The sequence below is a fragment of the Nipponia nippon genome, unplaced genomic scaffold (genome assembly GCF_047370975.1).
Source record: "Nipponia nippon isolate SJK-2023a ecotype South Korea unplaced genomic scaffold, ASM4737097v1 scaffold_4, whole genome shotgun sequence".
Classification (NCBI taxonomy): Eukaryota; Metazoa; Chordata; class Aves; order Pelecaniformes; family Threskiornithidae; genus Nipponia; species Nipponia nippon.
Window position 1 is genome coordinate 43,679,716 of NW_028262358.1, and position 19,838 is coordinate 43,699,553.

The window sequence follows — 19,838 nt, forward strand, 5'->3', positions numbered from 1 at the left end:
TTTCTCTGCTGGGTTGCCCTCAAAATTTTTCAGCAGGCCTGATAATATTTGTCATTAGACTGTAGGTCTTTTCACAGATGGATGTCTCCTACCTTGGGCAGCACATTTTCAATAAAACCAGTGATCTCACCCTGATTTTAAAGAAAAAAAATTAAGAAACAGATTGCAGTCTGACAGACCCAGCAATGGCTCAGACTCAGGGTCCTTAATGGCCTTTCCTTTTTTTTAATCTTACTGTTCAAATCCTGCCTTTCCAACTCCTGGTCATGTTGCAGGTGTTGTGTGCTTGGTCTCAGGGGCTGACAACACGAGCTTTGTTGCTGATTGATGCAGCAGGGATTTTGTAAATTCGAAGTATTTGTAGGTCGTCATAGTATTTGTAGTCACCAAAGTGTTTGTAGAGGTCATCACTCTGGGCTTTTGAAGAAATGCTGCTGTAAGACCGATTCACTGGAGCAGCATGGATTATCTTCATTTTGGGGAACTTAACTGCATTTTCCTTTCTTCTTGGAAGACCATGTTATTTGTGCTAATATCAAAGAATATCACCCTTGTTGACATGGCTGTTTAGGGCACACACAGTACAGCTGTGCTCTTGTGAAGCTTCACAGGGCTCAGGGACCAAAGACATGGAGCTAATGATTAGCTAGACACACTGTCCTTTGCACCAGGGCCAAACGCAGTCTGCTGCTAATCACCTTTCATTGCCAATAAGGTGTGAGAGTGGTCATTTATTTCCAGTGGGAAGTGCAAGAACAGAAAGCACTTTGCCACGAGGCAGAGCTTTGTGGGCAGTCTTGGATGCCTGATGCAAGGCTTCTTCCATTGCTTCCCAAATTATGGTCTCTTCTGGCAGAGTTCAGGCACTGGGAGTGTTTTTTCTTTTCTGGCTAAATAGAAGTCTGCTGCAGCCAGGACCTTCCAATTTTACATCTTTCAATGAACGTCAGAATCCACATACGCCAAAGCTCTTTTTTCTTTTTAACTCGCTGTGTGAAGGTCATACAAAATAATTCATTCGCTGCCCTTTGCTGGGTGTCTTCCAAAGGTGGAGTGCCTGCCTTTTGCTATCTAAAGCATTTCGGCTTTTCTTTTTTTCAGTGTTGAAAGGTTAACATTTGTATTCCTTTTGGAATACAAAGGAAATGTGTCATCGCAGAGGCACACAGCGGAGTTAAATTTTCGGGGGTAGCACTGCAGATAGCATTCAGGCACACAGATACTCAGGTGTTTGGTCCAACAGGATTGGGAACAGGGCATCAGCTCTCGATTCAGGCCTGTCTCCTTGGGACAAGGTAGTGCTCACCGTTCCTGCCAGTGCATCCTTTAGCTGTAGGCGTCCTTATGACAATCGCAGAACACGCCGAGGCTGTGGTAGCGTTGTGTGCAGCAGCAGTGAAAGATGGGAATCTGCGGGCCTCACTGTAAACACCAGCTTTTCCCAGCAAAGCCCAGTTGGGCTGAAACTTCCTTTTGGTGGAATTTTTCCCTTTTCCCCTTGCCTTCCTACACCTGTCTTTTATAGACCAAGCGGTTTTGCGGTTGTCAAGCTTGGTTGTAAAGCACGGCAAGGAAACCGGGCCCCACGTTCAGGTAGCCTGCCCGCTGCCCAGAGGCAGGCACCGGCGGGGGCCCCCGGCGCGGAGAGCCGGCAGAGCCCCGCGTGTTCCGGCTTCCCAGAGCCGGTGCCACTAGATGGCAATGTGGTTCTCCTGCAGCTGGGACTCCCCTTTTCTTTCCTGTAAAATTTCTTGCTTTTTCTGTATTTATCTCTGCCAAACTGATGATTGCACCCACCACCCCGGCAAGAGAACAGAACAAAATCATTTCATAGAACATTACAGCTGTTGTGCCTTTTTCTTTTCTTGCCCCCCCCCCCCCCCCAGTTCTTTGTCCCACAGCAGGGTGCAGAGGTTTAAAAACCTTCTTTCTTAATCGCTCTCCTTCTAAAAACAGAGAAAACACAGCCTCTTGGGAGCAATTAGCTGTGAGAAAAGCATTTCTCAAACAATTGCCAGGAAATATTGTCTTGACCGATATTCCTGATGTAACACTGTCGTTCTCAGTACTGTTATTCTAAGATACTCGACTGCAAAAACAGCAGGGTACAGATCTGTAATGTACGATCTGCAGCTTACCACCTACCTTACCTTTTTATATCCATTTACTTTCAGTTTGTGCCTTCCCCACACCCCCCTGTAGCTATTCTGTTTAGGAGAGTGAAGAATTATTTGTGACTCTCCTCTTGTGACTAGTGTATCAGGCCAAGGCTGTGACAAGACACGGCTGAAAATTAAGGTTATGCCTCTGCTGCCCGGGTTCCTGATTGAAATTCAGTGGCAGTGTGCTGCGGAGGAGGTCAGGCTGCACGCTTACAGCGATCCCTTCTAGCCTTAAAGCCTGGCAGCCTGAGAGTACGTGAGGTTGGTGAAGCCTGAATTTCAGTGGGAGCAGCTGGAGAGCAGGTATACGTGAAGCAGGGAGCAGAGGTATGCTGAGACCGGCGTCCCGACCCTGAAAGCCTTCTCCCCATCATTGTATTCATGGAAGATGGACCAGGCTGTAGGATGGGGAGAGGTTGGAGCAACGGTGGTAAATTTCAAGTGCTAAAAGCCAGCATCAGCAGTGGCTAGTAACCACTGCGAGCTAACCAGCTAGCTAGATGTACACGCGTGCATGCTCATTCGCATGCACAGCCATAGCTGTTTGTATTGTGTGGTTCAAATTTTGTCCCTCTTTACATAAATTCATGGAGATTTGAGAAACGAGCTTCACTCTGTGGGACAGGGTGTGAACTGAAGCACCTTCTGGAAGACAGACAGCAATGTAATCCTTTCATTCAACCCTGTCTGCAGCTGCTTTTTATAAACTTGGCATAAATACGTACTCAGTGAGGCCAGGCCTGTGTAGCTGGAAAATATTTTCCACCATCCAAAAAAACAGAAGATTGGAAAAAGAGCCCAGAAATTGTGCATAACATGGAATGGCCTCGCTTGTGTTTTTTTTCCATGACTTCCTCAGCTCATTTTTCTGCTGCCAATTTTAGAAGCCCATAAGTCATACTTGTTAAACTTTCTCAGTTAAAATGTAACTCTAAGAACAAAGTCATATGATATGTTGCAGCCAAATAATCCTTCCAGAGCCTCTGACTGGAGAAAAGCTACCCTAATCTGGCCAGCTTGTGAACCTGCATGGGCTCCCGTCCCGTGAGAGGCAGGGCTGAGGGGGCAGGTTCACGCCGCCCTCCCGGGTGAAGGCTTCCCCATGGACTTCGGCAAGCATTTCTCCCTGCTTTTGCCAGGGTAGTCAGGCCCATGGCGGGTTATGTTGCAGGACGGTCGTTGCAGAAATTTCACCTCTTCCTCTAGAAGGACTTCAAGCAGGAGGGGAAGCAGAGGAGGGAGGGAGGGAGGGGAGGCAGCACAGAGGCTGGCGTCGTTCGGCAGTGGAGGGCTGAGACACTGTTGTAGGAAGGTGCTGCTGCTGTCAGGGTGAAGGAGCTGAGGAGACAGCAGGTTGCCAAGAGCAAAAGTGAATTTGCTGGCAGGTTTGAAGAAAGGGCAACCTTACTTCAGTGTGTTTCTACGCATTGAATCAATACGGAAGTACTCGCATGCCAGGAGCAATATTTTTGTTTGCCAGTTTTGCTCTCTTTTATGAGGTGATTGTGCTTACACCAGGCCCCAGATGGTTGTCTTGAAGTGCCACCCCTTGTCCAGGGCCTGCTCTGTCCCCTCACACAGAACAAATCCCCGGTCACTGCTGCGGGGGGGTCGCTCTAAATTTACACTGGGGCAGTAGCCGAGGACGGAATTTGGCTGTCGGCCCTGCCGGCAGCGGTGCTCCAGCCTGCCGCCTCCCAGGTGCAGCCCGCATCCTGGGGCTGGCAGCCCTGGCCTGGGCTCCTGCGGCCTGGTGCGTTGGGAAGGCAGGGAGTGCTGGTCTCCCACCAGGGCTGCCTCGGGCAGCCTCTGTGCCAAGGGGGTGTGAGTCTGGCAGCGGCGTGAGGGACCAGAGCAGGCAGGGGAGAGGAGCGAGTGCAGCCATGAGGGGCTTCTCGGTCTGCTCACCCTTCCGGCCATGCCTCCCCCTTGTGCTGGGGGTGGAGCCGCGTGGAGAATCTCCCTCTGGAAAAAAAATATAAAAATAAGAAAATACCTATGTTTTTTCCCCTAAATATCAGCTTCTGAGTTTGGTTCTGGCGCTCGGTGTAAACTGGGAGAGCGTCTGGAGGAAGTCAGGGGAATCACACTGCTGCAGAGCGGCTGCCAGGAGCGGCGGGCCCCAGAGGCCGCCTTCCTGCAGCCCGGCAAAACGCCCTCGCGAAGCCTGTGTGGTCTTCATGGGAAGGGAGGAACTGAGCAAACCCACTGGAAACCGGCGAGGGTGTTGTAATGTTTTTTTGGACAGCCCGTTTCAAGAACCAGCGACTGCCCCTCTCTCTCTCTCCCCTGGCAGCCGCTTCCCGTGCCATGACATTGAGGGAGGTGGTGGTGACTGATGTAACCGCGGCCGGGGAGAGTCACTTGCCCAACACGCGGAGGCTGGCAGATGGCCAGAGAAATTTGCTAAGTCCGGGTTTTCTCACAACGGGCTCCCTGTCCCTGTGTGCATACCTATAACTGGGCCAGGTGCTTGGCACGGCTGCCTCCCCAGCCAAGTACACGAGGCGGCAGAGCTACCCAAGCCAGGAGGAGAAGAAGAAGAGAAGGAAGAAAATTTTGTTCTTTTCCCACATGAATGCAGGCTCGATAACATCCCTAAGCACGCGTTGTTTGTGTCACCGTATTGTAATTAATAACGATGCCTGTTCGCTGAAGCCAGCTGTTCTTTGTGCTAGTGGCGGGAAGTGTGGGGGAGAGGGTGAGGAGAGGCCTAGTAGTTTTTTTGCTGGATCACCACCTTTAAGTTATTGTGACAGACCTTTAAAAGGATCTCTTTGTGTGAACTGGAATATAATGCTCAGTTGGGCTCTTAAATTCTGGCTCTGTTGAGAAGAGAGATCCTTTCATATCGATTGTAATTTCATATGCAGTTCAGGCACTGACTTGTAGAAAATCTGGGCCAGGAGAGATATCATTAGGTATTTATGGGGGTTTGGTTGGCTCAGCAGTCAGTTTTTCCATTGTCATGCCGTGACAGTAGTGCATTACATACACCCTCAGGAGATATCCTTCTGCTTCCACAACAATAAAGGACTTTTTTCTTTTTCTGACTCATCTTCAGCTTGAAAAAAAAACCCAACCACCATCAGTAAATATAATTAGCAACAGGCAGATATACTGTACGTAGCTCTCAGAGCCCACGGGGATAGTTCCTGTTAAAATGTATGCTCGTGGTTGCTCACCCCATGCTTAGACCTCCAGCTGCATTCCTGATTATACTTAGATGTTTTAATATAGCCTGGTGATGTTGTAGGCTGAGGGGCTGCTTCTAGTTCAAATAAAGAGGAGGACTATATTTAATGCTGGGATTGTCTTTCATGCACACACAGGAGCTTTGGCCAGACTCGAAGCTCACAAGGCAGGGGAGTACAAATGGCTGCGCTGCTCCAGATGCGAGGTCCCCTCAGCTCTTCATCCTGCCTCTGGCAGGGGCCAGCAGCAGATGCTGCGGGAAGGAGGACAAGAAATGGAGCGAGTCTAGGCTGATCCTGCCCCAGTGTGCCCTCCTGGCTCCCAGCACAGCTATTCTTGCTCACCAAAGGACAGGCGAAGAGGCTACTACTGCCTTAGTCCTTCTATTCCCCAACCTCCTTGGGCCCCCACCGTGCAGTGGCCCCTGTTTGCTTTGCTTGCCAGATGTGGCTCCGCGTGGGATGGAAAGCAGACCCAGGTCTGCTCTCCTTCGCTTTTGGATCCACGTGGTCACGTGAGGATTTCTGGGTTAAATGCGTCCTGGCCCCCTCAGTATTTCCCTTATGTAAGTGCGATGGAGCTGGGAGCAGGTGGCGTCCAGCTGGGCTCTGCTGTCTGCCAGGTGGGTGTTCCCTTACACCGCAAGCCGAAGTCCTCGCCATCCCAGTTAGGGGCTGCTGCCCATCCCGTGTGTGCCATTGGAGCACCGCGAAGCCGGGACCCAGCCTTTGGGTCCATATTTCACCTCGGGGCAAAGGCTGACGCCAGTCACATGGCTGCGAGCAGGCCAACTAGGAGATTAGTATGGCTTTGTTTGTTTATTTATTTTAACCTGTGACTAAGATGGGGGAGTATTTAGATGGGAGCGGCTCCTCCCAGAAAAGTGCTGTTTATATTTCAGTCTCCTGAGCAGAGTCAGTCGGACCTGAAGTGCTCATAACCCAGCAGTGGTATGTGGGCTTTGCTGGCATGTCCTCATGTAACCTGGCGTTCACGCTGCCGGACAGAGTATGGGCTGGTTGTTTGCTCATCCCGAGCGCAAATGGCCATAAGTTTTCCTCTGTATTCCTGATTGCTGAGCTCAGAAGGGTGGAGAAGAGGAAGAGCAAGCTTTCATCTGAAAGTGGCCAGGCATTGCATAGGGCTGTACCTGGGGTTACGCTGAGAAAAACGTGACGGTGTGGGTGGGGTGATGGCTCTATAGCCACAGACAATATTGCAGGGCTCACCCGTGCAGCATGTGTTTAGCACAGTCACTAGTAACACTGCTGTGTGTGTAAGCAAGTCAGTACCTGCTGCCATGTGGTCAAAAGGAGAGATGCTTTTAGAAACATGTGAGGGTGGCATGAAAAAACAAGTCAGCTGAAGTATCCTTAGCTTGTCGGGCACCCGTGGGCTAGTAGACACAAGTGAAACGGTGCACAGAAACTCCTCGGTTATCGAGCTGGTGTTTATTTCCATGATCTCTACCTAATTCCACCTGTGTAAGCTACTTATTTCTTTGAGATCTTGTAAACTCAAGACCCTGGATGTAGACACACCTAACCTCTGGGGGAAGGGCAGAGCCAGCTCAGCCAACTTTGATGGAAAATGATTTCCCAAAGCGAGGATCTTGTACCCTATGGCAGGGCAGAGGGCAATGCAGAGAAGTAGCCAAGAAGCATTTAAAGCCTAGGGCTTTAAATAGCACCTGACTAGGTGGCTAGCGAACTAATGATATATGGGGAAATCGGATTTCGTATTCTTGAGCTAAGGGAAGTTTGGAGAATCCTGTCTCCATATCTCATCAGTTGCTAAAACAAGTCTCCTGGAAATGTAAAAAGTCTGTCTCTCTCCCCTCCTTGCCCTATAGCAATATAAGTAGCACAACTTCATCTAAGTTTTGTGATAAATAAATGAGTAATCCTGCCTCCAAGGCTGTCTGGGACTTCTGCACCACATCCTTGCTCCAGCTTGTACCACAGTACAGTATTTTACAATGTCTGGGATGGAGAAGATTTCTTCTGTGCAGTCTGCTGTGGTATGTTCACTGGTCACAGCGTTGTCTGGGGGGTGAGAAATGGGGCAAGACTCCTCTCAAGCCACCAGTCTTGGGCATTTTCCGTTTTAGCACTCTATAATTCTTCAGTGAATTGCCTGGACAGCTAATGACTGCGGTCAGGCCTGTTGGCCTTTGGTCAGCAAACCAAAACCTGTTTTTTTTTCCTGAGCCGAGTTTGTAAACAAGGCATAGGCCAAAACTTCTTTTAAGCTGTCATGGCAAGGGCTAGTTAATAGGAAGAAACCAATGCCAGCTCAACTGGTATGCTGAGAGTGGTGCTCTCATTTCCAGCAGGGAGGACTTTGATGTCCTAAAGCAGCAGCTCAGCCATGGCAGTGCAGCAGAAACCCTCCAGAGAAAGGGGACTGTGGAAACTTCCCCTTGTGTTGGTGGTACCTCCTGGTCAGGTCCCAGCAGCCGTGGGACTGCAGGGAAAGTTTGCGTGGTGCTTGCTCATGTGTTTAGTGAAGGGTCTGCAGGCTCCAAACTGCCTGTGCCCTCCTGTTCATGAGCTTCTTAAATGATATCTTCAACGGACAGTAACTGGGGGAGAGGAAAAGGAGCTTTCTAACCATGCTGAGGTTGGCCTTCTGTCGGTGAAGAAAGACCTAGACGTTAGTGGTGCTCAGAGGTGCTGGCTGAGCCAGGTTTGATCTTGGGAACACCTATGTAAAGATGGGATATTTCCCAAGGGGCCAACTGTGTAAAACTGGTGTAAATGTGGCCAGGCTCATGGGGTTCTGTTCTCCAAATACGAGCTTTGTATTGACGTCGGTGGGAGGCAAAGGTGTGTCACTCTTCGGGTGGATGGGTTTTTTTGCCACTGCTTGAGCACAGTGGGGAGCGTCGGGGAAGCCTTCCTGAACAAGTTCACTACCTGCACCTCATCTGATTTATGTCCCTCTGGCTTGTGCTGACGCACAGCCTGGCGTCGGCGAGCTTTCTTGGTGTCTAGATTGCTGCTTCCATTTGGTTAAAACATGCAAAGTGTCTTTCAGAGAGAAGGAATGGGGTTAGGAAGAGGAAGCTGTGTGAGACTTAGTTTGCATTACTGAATCATGCCGGCCTTGGTTCGGTAATTCCCTCTCTCTAGGCCGGGTGTTTCAGTGGTTTCAGGTTTCAGCCCAGCACAGCATCAATAAGTCCATTCTTCCAGGAAGGTCAGGCTTACTTTCCCTCCATCCCTCCCCTTCTCCCTGGGAGAGTAAGGTTGTTTAACGGCAACAAGGGTTCAGGGTGCAATGTGAGCGGGGGGAAGCACCTTTGCTGTTTCTTGTCCGTCTGCGAGCAGGCAGGGACAGCTGTCTCCTTTCCCCGCGTAACCACCGAATCGTCCAGCTGCCCCTACGAGGGTTCGGCTGCCTGTACCTCGAACGGAGGCCAAGGCCAGTTGCAAGTGCTCAGGACCTCCCAGGACCGGCCCTTGGCTTAGTTTTCCCTCTGGTCCCACCACCTCAGGAGGAGCCCCGTGCAGTCGCAATAGATTTGGAGGGCATGCTTTTACTGACGGTGCCTAAGGAAAATTTGAGGTGTCTGATGATAGCATATTTGTGTCTTAAAGCTGCTCTGTGGTACTGAAGGACAATTATTGAAACAAATAAATAAATGGACTGAAATAAAATTCAGGCAAGGAAACAGCTCAATGGGAAAGTTACGAATGTAGCTGTCAGCCTGGTTTCGTTCATTTTGGGCTGAGTGACAGTCGCAGGCGCAGAATTCAGTGACATTCAAACCTTTCTCTACAGGTGAAGGGACACAAAATGGGATCTAATTTGTTCGTCATGGGGCATCACTTTCTGGCATTCTTTTTTTTTTTCTTGGCAAGAAACTGCGGGTAATTTATGTCAATGTCATCAAAGACATATTCCTGTTACTCTCACAACTGTGACCTTGTATCCAGCTAAAAGAGTTATAGCGGGTAACCAGTGAGATGCTCAGGTTACGTCCACAGGGCAGATTTTCCAAGCAGCAGCTATGCTGGCAGGGCTACTTGCCATGCTGTCCGGCCACGCCGGTGCCAAGTGATTCTGGGAAAATGCAGGCAGTGACACCACAGACCAGTAACGATGGAGGTGAATTCCTGGAAGGCGCCTACCAAGAGCAGCAGCCCATGGTGCGACGTACCGTGGGATGTGCTACTGTAGGGACAACTGAAACGTGGGAGGAGGGGTCAGCACGTTGCAGCGTCCTGTCCGCACAGCAGGCAGCAACCTTACTGAACCAGTCACAGAAAATTGGCTGCCTTGACCGGGAGGAAACAGCTTAGCTGTCATAGCTTTCACTCAGAATTAGCTATGAGCTGGCCAGGCATAAATTGCTTTTAGAATTAGTCCTGCCAGCTGCATTACCAACAAAGCAAAAATTGTCTGAGGAACAAGGCTCGGGTTCACACACTTAAACCCTACCTGTCACAAGGTTGCTAAACTTTTCCCTAGGGCTGGTACTACAATATGTACTGTATTGGCATGCTGTCTTTTCTGTTCGACTGCTGCATGATTGTATTATAACATGTCCTGTTGACAAGGACTAAACTCAGATCGAACTGCATAGAGATAACTGGCCTTGATCGCTCCGTGGTGAAACCAGAGTAAATTACTGGATGCCAAGTGAGTTATTCCCTGTTTATTTCCAATTAAACAAGCTTAGAATCTGGCCTTCAGATCATGTTATTTCTCTAATTCAGCTGGGTCATATTTATAAATTCATGTAGTGGTCAAAATGGTCCAATAAATGCCAGCACACAATCCCAGCACTTGCAAAATATCGAATGTGTATATTGGGACTTTTTCTATTTGCTGACTGCAGGACAAATAGGTTTCGTATTGGGACATCAAAGTCTGTTTCAGCAACTGGATGCATGACAAAGCCATGTTATAATCTGGGTACTGATTACGGCATTGAAACATGTTGGCTCAGCGTGTGGTAGATCTGGGTGCATAGATAGATTAACTTTTTAGTGGCCTATGGCTTGCTTTCAGCATGGAGAAGGTTGTCAGCATATTTGTGCTAATTAAGGAAACAGCATGGGAAACTCCTTTCCACTGCAGATACAGCCAGAGCTCAGGAAATGTCATTGCTCCTCAATGTTTTTTCTAGCAGCCAGTTTGTCTTGAAGTAGAGAAGCAGCTTCGTGTCTTAACTGTATTTCTAAACTGTGCTGAAGCTTGCTTGGGTCTTGTCCAAGTCTTGTGTATTTACCTGTTTCTGGAGGATGGATTGAACTGTTAGGTCACCAACACATTAGAAGAGTGTTTTAGCTGTATTTGGGGCCAGCAGTGCAGGGTTAGAATCTCTGCCTTGATTATACATTATTTGTAATGTTGACAGTAGCTGAACGCCAAGAAATCAACACAAGTTTGTGCTCATGTTTCACTAGAAGAACTTCCTTGCTGCTGAAAATAACGCTTTTGCCCAACAGTAACTTTTTTTTTTTTTCATTCAGGCGGTGTTTTGGATATGTTATGCTACTCTTAGCATATTCCCATGTTCAAGTTCCCAAGAAGGCACGCTGAAACATTGCCAACTGTATTAAGTCCTTTCTGTTGCACTGAGTCAGCTGCTGTGATTTTACCTTTGCTCTTGGTCAAAGTATTACACTCTATTATCTTTTTGTTCTTTTTTTAAACGTAAGAAATTGCAATACAAGTGTTTGTTCCGTGTGCCTACATTTCCTCCTATTTCAATCACAAAAACAGCACATTACTTTTGTTATTAATAAGACAGGCACACCTAGAAGCCCTTGATGTTTTCCCAAGGGATTCACAGCCCAAACGTAAAGGACAAACAAAAATGGGAGAAATTAAGTGCCTTTATTTTCATTTATGAACAGGGAACTGAGGTAACCGCAATTAAAGGAGCACTTAATTCCTTCTTATTGAAAAGGCAGACAAAGAAATCTTCAGCAAGGCTAAAAATAGACCTAGGACCAGCAGGTCTCTGTTCTGCAGATGGCTCCGAACAGGGTTCTGCTCACTGGCCCCAGCAGTGCCCAGTCCAGCCCAGCTGTATGTCCACGTGCCCCTCCGCCTGAGCTCGGGCCAGCAGCCCAGGTCTTTGCCAGCACCTTCACTAGGTCAGCATGGTTCTCTCCTCTTCCCGGTACAAGGTGCACTCAGAGCTGCTGGCCTTCTGCCCCCTCCACTTTAATAAGAATTCTTGCTGAATCAACATCTGCAGTGAGGGCTTGCGATGGCTGCTTGTATTGACTGTTGAAGGCCTCCAGAATGGCAGCTGCTGAGAAACGGCTGACATATGTAGGAGGTCATGGCAGACCTTCCCCAGGTGCCAGTCCATGGGAAGAGTTTTGCAGCTCTTACGAGTTGAAGGTGGAGTCAGCTATAACCTGACTTACCTTCCTTGGCATTTTGAAGTCTAGTGAAACATGATGCATAATGACACTTATTCTGCCTTTGCAAGTAGGAGACTGCCTTTGTGCCGAAGTGTCTCATCAGTGAACCTCACCTCAATGCAGAGTGCTTATTCAGATGTAACCACGAAAATGAGGGCTGGCTGAATAATGTCTCCAATTGAAAGGATCCACTGAAGCTCATTATAATGATTTTAATGACTTCCAATTCAACTGTGTCTAGTGATACCAGAGTGCAAAGGTAATTATGGAAGTGCTAAATACTATTATTATTTGATATTAGCGACAGGGTGGGGGTGAGACCTGGTGAGTCCTTCCCCCATCTGGCCTAGAGAGGAATAAGGGTTGCCCCCTTCCCTCCACCCCTTTCAAGACCTGGGAAGGAAGGACTCTGCAGGCAGGGTGGAGCCAGGACTCCGCTCCCTCTTCCTGCTGCGGCAACCTTGGCTCTTACTTTGCCTCCGTGGCATCAGGAGGTGGCTCCTTTGCGCAGCAGGAGCTTTGGTGCACATGCAGCAAACTGGGAGAAAGGAGGAATGTCCCCACACCACCCTTCCTGCCTCCATCTTGGCAGCAGAGGAAGCACACATGCTGTCTCTCTCTGTCCCTCGCTGGTTTTGCTGGTCGTTCCCTCCGGTTACTCTGTCTCTCCTATGGCCCTCTGGTACTTACCTGATGTTGCTGGTTTTTCCCCTCATGCTCTCTCCTTACCTGTTTGATCTCAGCTGAGCCCCACCAGCACAAGCGCTGCCTTGGCTTGCATGGGATTTCTGTTTCCTCTATGTTGGAGGCTCAGACTCTGAGGACGAGGAGCGGGGCATTCAAACCTGGCTTTGAGTGGGGTCTCGGACCAGATGACCTCCTGAGGTCCCTTCCAGCCTGAATTATTCTGTGATTTGGAGGCCCTGGCTCACTACCGACATTGTTCTAGCCCGGGAAAGTGCTAACCCTTTGACCCATAAGGAGTTTTTAAGGAAACAGTGATAACTTACATGGTTAACAATTTGCTGCCTGACTTTTGTGTAGGGCCCAACAGCCTACATGATCTGCGGGAACCCTCTGTGCTGCCAGGGTCTGTACAGCAAAGCCGCAAGCACCAGCCTTGCAGGCCTTCCGAATCATGGGTGAAACGGTGAGAGCACATTCAATTAGCTCTGCTCACTGACCATGCCAGCCTGCGCTAGGAGAAACCTGTGTGGCGATGACTCAGACTCCAATGATTACTTGACCCAAAGAAAGGCTTGATGATACACTGAGGCTAGGACACACCAGCAGTGATTATAAAATGATTCACTGACTGGGCTCTGCCATTCAAAACATCCGCTGTATTGCACAGGCAGGGCCTTTCATGGAGGCTGCAATGAGGAAGTGATATTTGCACCTTTAGCTGCCACCTTCTCACCCAGCCTTTCAGCCGCTGCCTCTGGCGTGATGCTCATCTCCCTCTGGTCATGCTGACACCAGAGAGGTTTGCTGGCAGGGGGCAGCTCCCTGACGCTGCCATGTGACTACAGCCAGGCACCTCCTGCTGATAATGTCCATCCTCGCCCTGAGAGGGCTTAGCCAAAAGTGTAGTGCCGCCAGGCATCCCAGTGTCCCCCCAACGCCATCCTGCGGAGTGTGGAAGCACATCATTGGACTTTATCACTAAACCGAGGGGCAGGTGGGGACTCAGTGTCAAAGTCCTTTCATTCTTTGTGCTTCAGCCCGTAATTTGCACATCATTCTTCAAAACTCTCATAAATTCTTTGCACTGCTGTTCCTGCTTCCATTTGTCCTGCTGTCAGAAATGTGGAACTCACACAGCCCAGGCTGCTTCTGTGTTTCTTTTATAGGAGGGCCCATAGCCTGCTGTCTCTTTTCATTTCTCATGCTGCTGTCTATACTTTCCTTCTTCCTGGTCCGCCCACCTTTTTGTCCTTTACTCTTCCTCTCCTCTCCTCCAGATTTTCTCCTGCCGGATACATGCACTTATATGGTTTCACCAAAATGGTCTGAGTGCACTGACTACATCTATCTCGTCCTGCTAAATGCTTCCCCAAGTGCTGACATTACTGCACGCAGAGCAGGGAAGTCCTCAGCACCTGGGAAGTACCATTTTTCCTGACCCAGGAACAGATACTGCTTGTGGCAGTTTGCTGGAGGCACTGGTAAGATCTGAGGCACGGAAAGTTTGCTCATGTTGGCTGGTACTCACAAACGTGTTGGGGCTAATAACGCACATGGCTTGTATTGTGCTTTCCCTGAAGCTAAGTTGAGCAACATGTTAGTTAACAAGCTAGGCATTACTCAGAGCTCCTAAACCTTGTGTTTTGCCAGTGACAAAGTTGCAAACTTGTAGTACAACGCTCCCGACATTTTCTGTGTAGTGTAATGGCCAAGCTCCAGCGGAGTTGTGCTCCATCCTCTTGGTCTTACAGTTCTGCCTGGACTTTTTTCAAATTTAAGTCTTCAGCTGTCATGCACTCTTGCCAGCTATCCTATATGTCTGAATAACTAGGTGAGCTATCTCTGGAAAATAATCCATCCAATGAATTTAGCCCTTTCTTCCTCTGAGTGAAGTGTCTTCAAACTGTCTTTTAAATGTATTTTACGTGCAGTAGTATTATTTGTGCTTTGTCTAAGCATGTGCTAGCTGTGGATTCTCTGTGTGCTCTTGGATATAACTGTGGTTTTAAGTACCCACCGCTGGTTATTCATAGCGCACGTTTAGTCATTTAACAAACATGGTATTAGTTCTGCTCTCTAAGTGGATGACTAATACTCTTATAAATAGGAGGAATGTGATCTGAAAGGTCACGTGAATGTTCCCAGTGTGAACATATCCCCAAACTATGAGACTTCTCATTCCAGGAGCAGGCTTGCAAAAAAGAAAACGCTCATTATTAGGAAGAAAAAAAAGGGTTCAAAACCCATTCAAGCCATTTCTCTGCTTTCACTCAAACAATTTGCAATTGTTTGTTGAGTTTTGCATTGCAAAAGGTTTTTGCAATGTTTGCTTTTCTCTGCAGTTTCTCCTGACCTGCTTGGGAACATAGGAATTGGCCCGTTGGAACAGTCCTGATCTCTCTCCTGTGCCAGTGCCCTCCCTTGGAGCATAACAGGACCTGAATGTTTCTTAAGTAGATATAAGAAACATCCTCTAACTTTCTTCCTAACCCCTTTCACATCCCATTGGAAAGCAAGACAATGCCTAACGCTGGATTCCAAAAGAAAAGAGAAGAGTGCACAGTACAGGTTTCTGCACTGCCTGTAAACCGACGGCTTTCCTCAGCTCAGTACCATGGAGAAAAGATGCTGTGCTGGCCAGGTGGTGGAGGAAGAATGGGGCGTGCTGCCTCTGAGGTGGGGTGCTTGCTAATGCAGCCTCCCAAGAGGTCGGGTTTCTCTGCTGGAGAACGCAGGGGGTAAAATGCAGCAGATCAGCTATGCTATTTATCAAATGAAAACAAAATAACTGAATGCCACTGCTCTCCTGCCATTGCAAGGTTTGGTTTATATTCACAGGAATACAAGGCTAAGGAAGGGATGACCAGTGGCCTCAGGACATTCAGCTTCATTTCATGGCTGTGCCACAGACTTGCTGAGGGTATGTCTGCAGCATATGTTTAGGCCAGGTTTGAGCCCAGTCTATCTTCATGCAGTGCCTGTTTGGGCAATTAAAGTCCTGGGCGGGCCTGTGGCACCCCCTTGGGTCAAGTCTGAGGCCCTCCTTGGCTGGAGCAGTGAGGGGAGGGCCATCACGCTGGGCCTGGGGCAGGAGGGTCCTGCAGACTCCATGTGCCAGGGTTTGGGCTGCTGCCGCTGCCACTGTGATGCCAGCCCAGTGAGGCATCGGTGTGAAGTCAAAATGAAGCCCTTCCAGTGGAGAAACAGGCGACCACGGCAACATCTTCCCCCCTGTCTACAACTCAGGTACGCCCAGGTGCTCAGCTGGTGGGCTTTGGGCTGGTGGAGCAAAGCAGGGTGAGATGCCCCCGGGGGGGGCATGTTCAGCTCCCAGCTGGGAGGTGGCGCTGCCTGCATCAACACTTCTCTGCTCAGCTGCTTCAGTGTCAGATGTGATGGTTTAAGCCACATGTAGCCAACGTTAGTTTAACTTTGCACTGGAACAAAGTGGAGGAGAGGACTTGCATGGCTCGCTCAGAGATGTGTCCTGATCAAAAGAGAGGCAGGTAGATTGGATCACCAGCCAAAGCCCGAGGCACAAGCCTGGGTGGCATGTGGCTATGCTAATGAACCAGGTGGGGGCAGGAGCTCCACTCTGCTTTGCGGCTGAGTAACACTGTCTGGCCAAACCCTCTTGCCCTCCAAAACCACGTGGCCACATACAGACTACCCGTTGGGAACAGTCCTGGCCCTTGCTAACTCCTGGACTGTGCTTGGGAACGGTTTGGGAGGGCGCTGGTTGGCCTGGGCCGAAACGGTACCCAGGACCGCACTAAGAGCTGGAGGGATGGATGGGTGAGCTCTCCTGCTCGTGCCCTGACTCGCTGGCTTCGTTTTCTGCTCTAGATGCTGCCAGCCTGGCTGGTGTCTGGCAAGTTACCTAATGCGTGATATGAGAAAGAGAAGACTCTTGCAGCTTCATTTCTAGCCTTTATCCCTTTGTGCCCTCTCTCACACGGGGGTAAGAGCACGTCCTTATCTACAGAGTGGTGAGACTGCCAGAACTGGATACGTTGAGAAAGTGGGGTGTGGTACAGGTGAAAGTCCAAATTCACTGCAGTGGTTTTTAGAAGTTTGATTCAGTGAAGAGTTGGGCCTGTGGTATACACATGCCATAAAGATGGTATTCCCAGTTCACAGACCTATCGTAATTTTGTCCGTGCTTATTACACAGTTACAGAAATGCATTAACATTAAAATATGTGGGCTAAAAGCAGTCAGTTGTGTCCTATATTCTCCTCCTGCCTTGTCTTGACTTTAGGCTGCAGATTAGAAAGGACAGCCGAGGATCTGGGTCCCTCCAAGCAGTCTATACACAGTCAGAAAGTCCCAGAGATTTGATAGACTGTACATGATGGTTCTTTCTGAGCACACGACATGTTTCCTAACTGCAGCAGTCGCAGAGGTTTGATTTCAGTGGAAGATAGTATATACAAATTATAATTGATTGAGAAGTGCATATGCAGGGCTTATGAAACAGTGTGCGTGTCTGCATGTGCGTGCATTAAAATAACAGGGCAAGGGTGACTGCATTATATTATTTACCTGCTGGCTCAGATTTGTCTGCCTGCCTTAGGGACTCCTGGCTCTTGTCTCTCAGATTTTGTTCCTAGAGAAAATTTTGATGCGAAGAACCGTGTTTGAGGGTGCCCTCCTATAGCTAGCATCGGGGGGCTGAGTGGTACATTTAAACTGAAATCAAATGTTCCACCCAGGTTATTTTGAGCGTGCTGACATTTTCTTGCTTGTGGGTGCATCTGGATTTCTCCTCTCCCTTGGTCAGCAGCAGAAGCATTTTTCTTATTGATAGCAAGTAGGTGGTAGTGGTGGGGGCAGGTCTTGTGTGTGGCTACTGGCCAGCTGACAATGGAGAGTGATAAAAACACAGAAAAAGATGGGAAGAAAGGAACGGATAGTGTAATTACACCCGATAAGGATCAGCAGGACACTACATGTGGTGTATATATATATATTTGAAACCTACACACGTAAACTCGTAAAACATTCAAGACATGGAATCAGGTTCTTCCACAGAGCAGCCACAATTACATAAAGAAACAAAAAAGGATGTTTTTATACTGTGGTGCTGGCAGTCAGAGCCTCCCCTCTGACTGCGCCTGGGAGAAGAGCCTGTTAAGTGTGAGCAGAATAAATGATCTGTTCGTAACCAGCACGGCAGACACCTGTGTAGCACCTCACTGCAGCACCTTCCTATGCCGGCTGGGTGTCAGGGGCAGGCGTCACGACTAGTCAAAAGCAAACCTAGTTACAGTAGATCTTGAGCAAGATCCCCAGAGGTGACTGTTGGAAAAATGCACCTACATATTCCAGATAGATTTTTTTTTTTTTTTTCCAACGCTGCTCAAATCTTGCTCTCTACACTTGGACAAACACAGACCTGGTTTTGCATGTTGCAGGGCAGTTGCACTCCTGAACAGGAGCCATTTTGCAAAGGAGGAGGGAGCAGCACCTACCCTACTCCTGAGCTGCCATCTCCCGGGGTTCGAGAAAACCAGAAAGCAAGCCCCCAGAGCTCTCTCATTTTCCACGGTGACACAACAGAATAAAACAGGATTTCCTTCGAAGCAGTAACAGGACAGGCTTTGCAGCATTCTTACAAGGGTGAATTTAGATGCCAGAGAGTGGAATTTCCAAATGCGTTTCCCTTTCTACACCTTTTCTTTTTCATCTCCATAAATCTGTGTCAGTTTTTAAAGAACCTATTTTGAGGGGAGGGAAAGGGGACAGAACAAGTGATGAGCTATTCAGAGCTAAAAGAAGAGATTCAGGCTGCCAGAGGTAAGACTGTAGAAAAATGTGTCAGTGTAGCAGATGATAGTTCTCCTCTCTTAATGCCTCTCCTGAAGCATCAAGGTATATGTGTTTCTCAAAGGAGCTGTACATCTCAGAGGTAGTCTATGAACTGCATGTTGAAACGGTTGCCATGGCAGTGACTGAGTATAAGTTAGAAAGCGTGAGTAGCCAGAGTTGGCCTAAATAACTGAAGGGAAGGAAAAAAGAAAGAAAGGGGGAAAAAAAGGCCAAGGACTTTCTGTTATTTCTCATACAGATCCATCAGCATCAGACCATGCCAGGAAGCGGCACTGATGGAGGGGAGCTTGCAGGAGCGTGCTCCACACCCCGGCCCCAGCGGGGGTACCACCAGCAGCGCACGCTGCGAGGGGACCTTCGCCCCCTTACAACGTGCCAGCACGGCAGCCACACACTGGGGAGGGGCCATTAGTACAGACCAGTCCTCTTAGCGTTGGTTCGGTGAAACGGTACTTCTCCAGAGTCGGAGGCGAGGCCAGGGCACTGCTCGGCCTTCAGCGACCCAGAGAGCACGGTCACAGCACTCTCCTGGCTGATGCCTGGTGTAGCCACATTAGAAAGTGGGAGACTGGCCTGCAGAGAGGTTGCAAGGCTTGCCCCAAGTGACACAGAGGGCTGCCAGCCTGGGTGGGGTGTTAATTGGCGAACTCCCTGTCCCTAGAGCCATTCCAATTCTTCTAGCCCACTAACCTACGTCTGCTTGAAGCATGTCTCTGAAAGGTATCCCATCTTCGTTTGGAGCCTGAGAATTGGAGAACGCAGCCCTTCTTGTTAATTCATTGCAGTGGTTAATCATGCTTTCTTGCTAAAAAAAATAATTGCACCTTATATCTAATTTAAATGTGTATGGTATTAGCATTCAGCCTCTGGTGCATGCTGTGTTCTTCTCTGCTATATTTAAAAAAAAAAAAAATCACTTGAGATCCTGTGGGTTTTTGCTGTGAAGGTTTCTTATGCACTATAGTTACTTTTGAGCTTGTTTTTGAAGAAGAAGCAGAATTCTTCCTCTCAAAGGGTTTTCTTTTAGCTCTTCTCAGGGAAAAGTGGAAGACTGGGAGACTAAGGTGAAGACGTCTCAATACCAGGTCTGGATGAAAAAACATCCTCTCTGGAGCTGTAGAGTGACACACTGGGGGGCCAGATGCCCAGTGTAAAATCAACAGAAGAGATTTTTGTAAGCTGAGGGTATGCAGGTAGGTGCTTTCAGGAGCAGAACCTGTTAGCCCAATTCTCTTCTCTCATAGCTTTCTAAAATAGAGAAGTTTAATTTACATTAGCCTGGAGTGCTTCTGTTTCTTAGTCCTTTGAGTGAGATAAGATACGAATCTACTCAGACCAATCCATAACATTTGACCACTTAGCAAGGATATTTTTCTCCCCTCCTGTCCTAAGGGATCTGTAGGTTCCTCCTTTAGGAGGATTAGTAACCAGCAGTACTTACTGTGGTTAATGGGTGTCTGTTTTGGCTGGTGGAGCTGGGGTAAGAGAGATCATATGGCCTGCACTTTAGGAGGAAGAAAAGAAAAACCCACAAGACACCTATTTGCCCTGCATATCAGGTTGGCTTTTGCTG

At 48.6% G+C, this 19,838-nt stretch overlaps 1 long non-coding RNA gene across 1 annotated transcript in view; it reads left to right on the forward strand.

The window, feature by feature from the left end:
* Window positions 1-19,838, forward strand: part of LOC148053274 (uncharacterized) — a 37,606-nt gene that overhangs the window by 1,795 nt on the left and 15,973 nt on the right. Inside the window, exons 2-4 of the long non-coding RNA XR_015709000.1 lie at window positions 11,818-12,005; window positions 14,776-15,679; window positions 19,293-19,458. This is a non-coding gene — a long non-coding RNA (uncharacterized LOC148053274). The remainder of the gene's footprint in view (window positions 1-11,817; window positions 12,006-14,775; window positions 15,680-19,292; window positions 19,459-19,838) is intronic.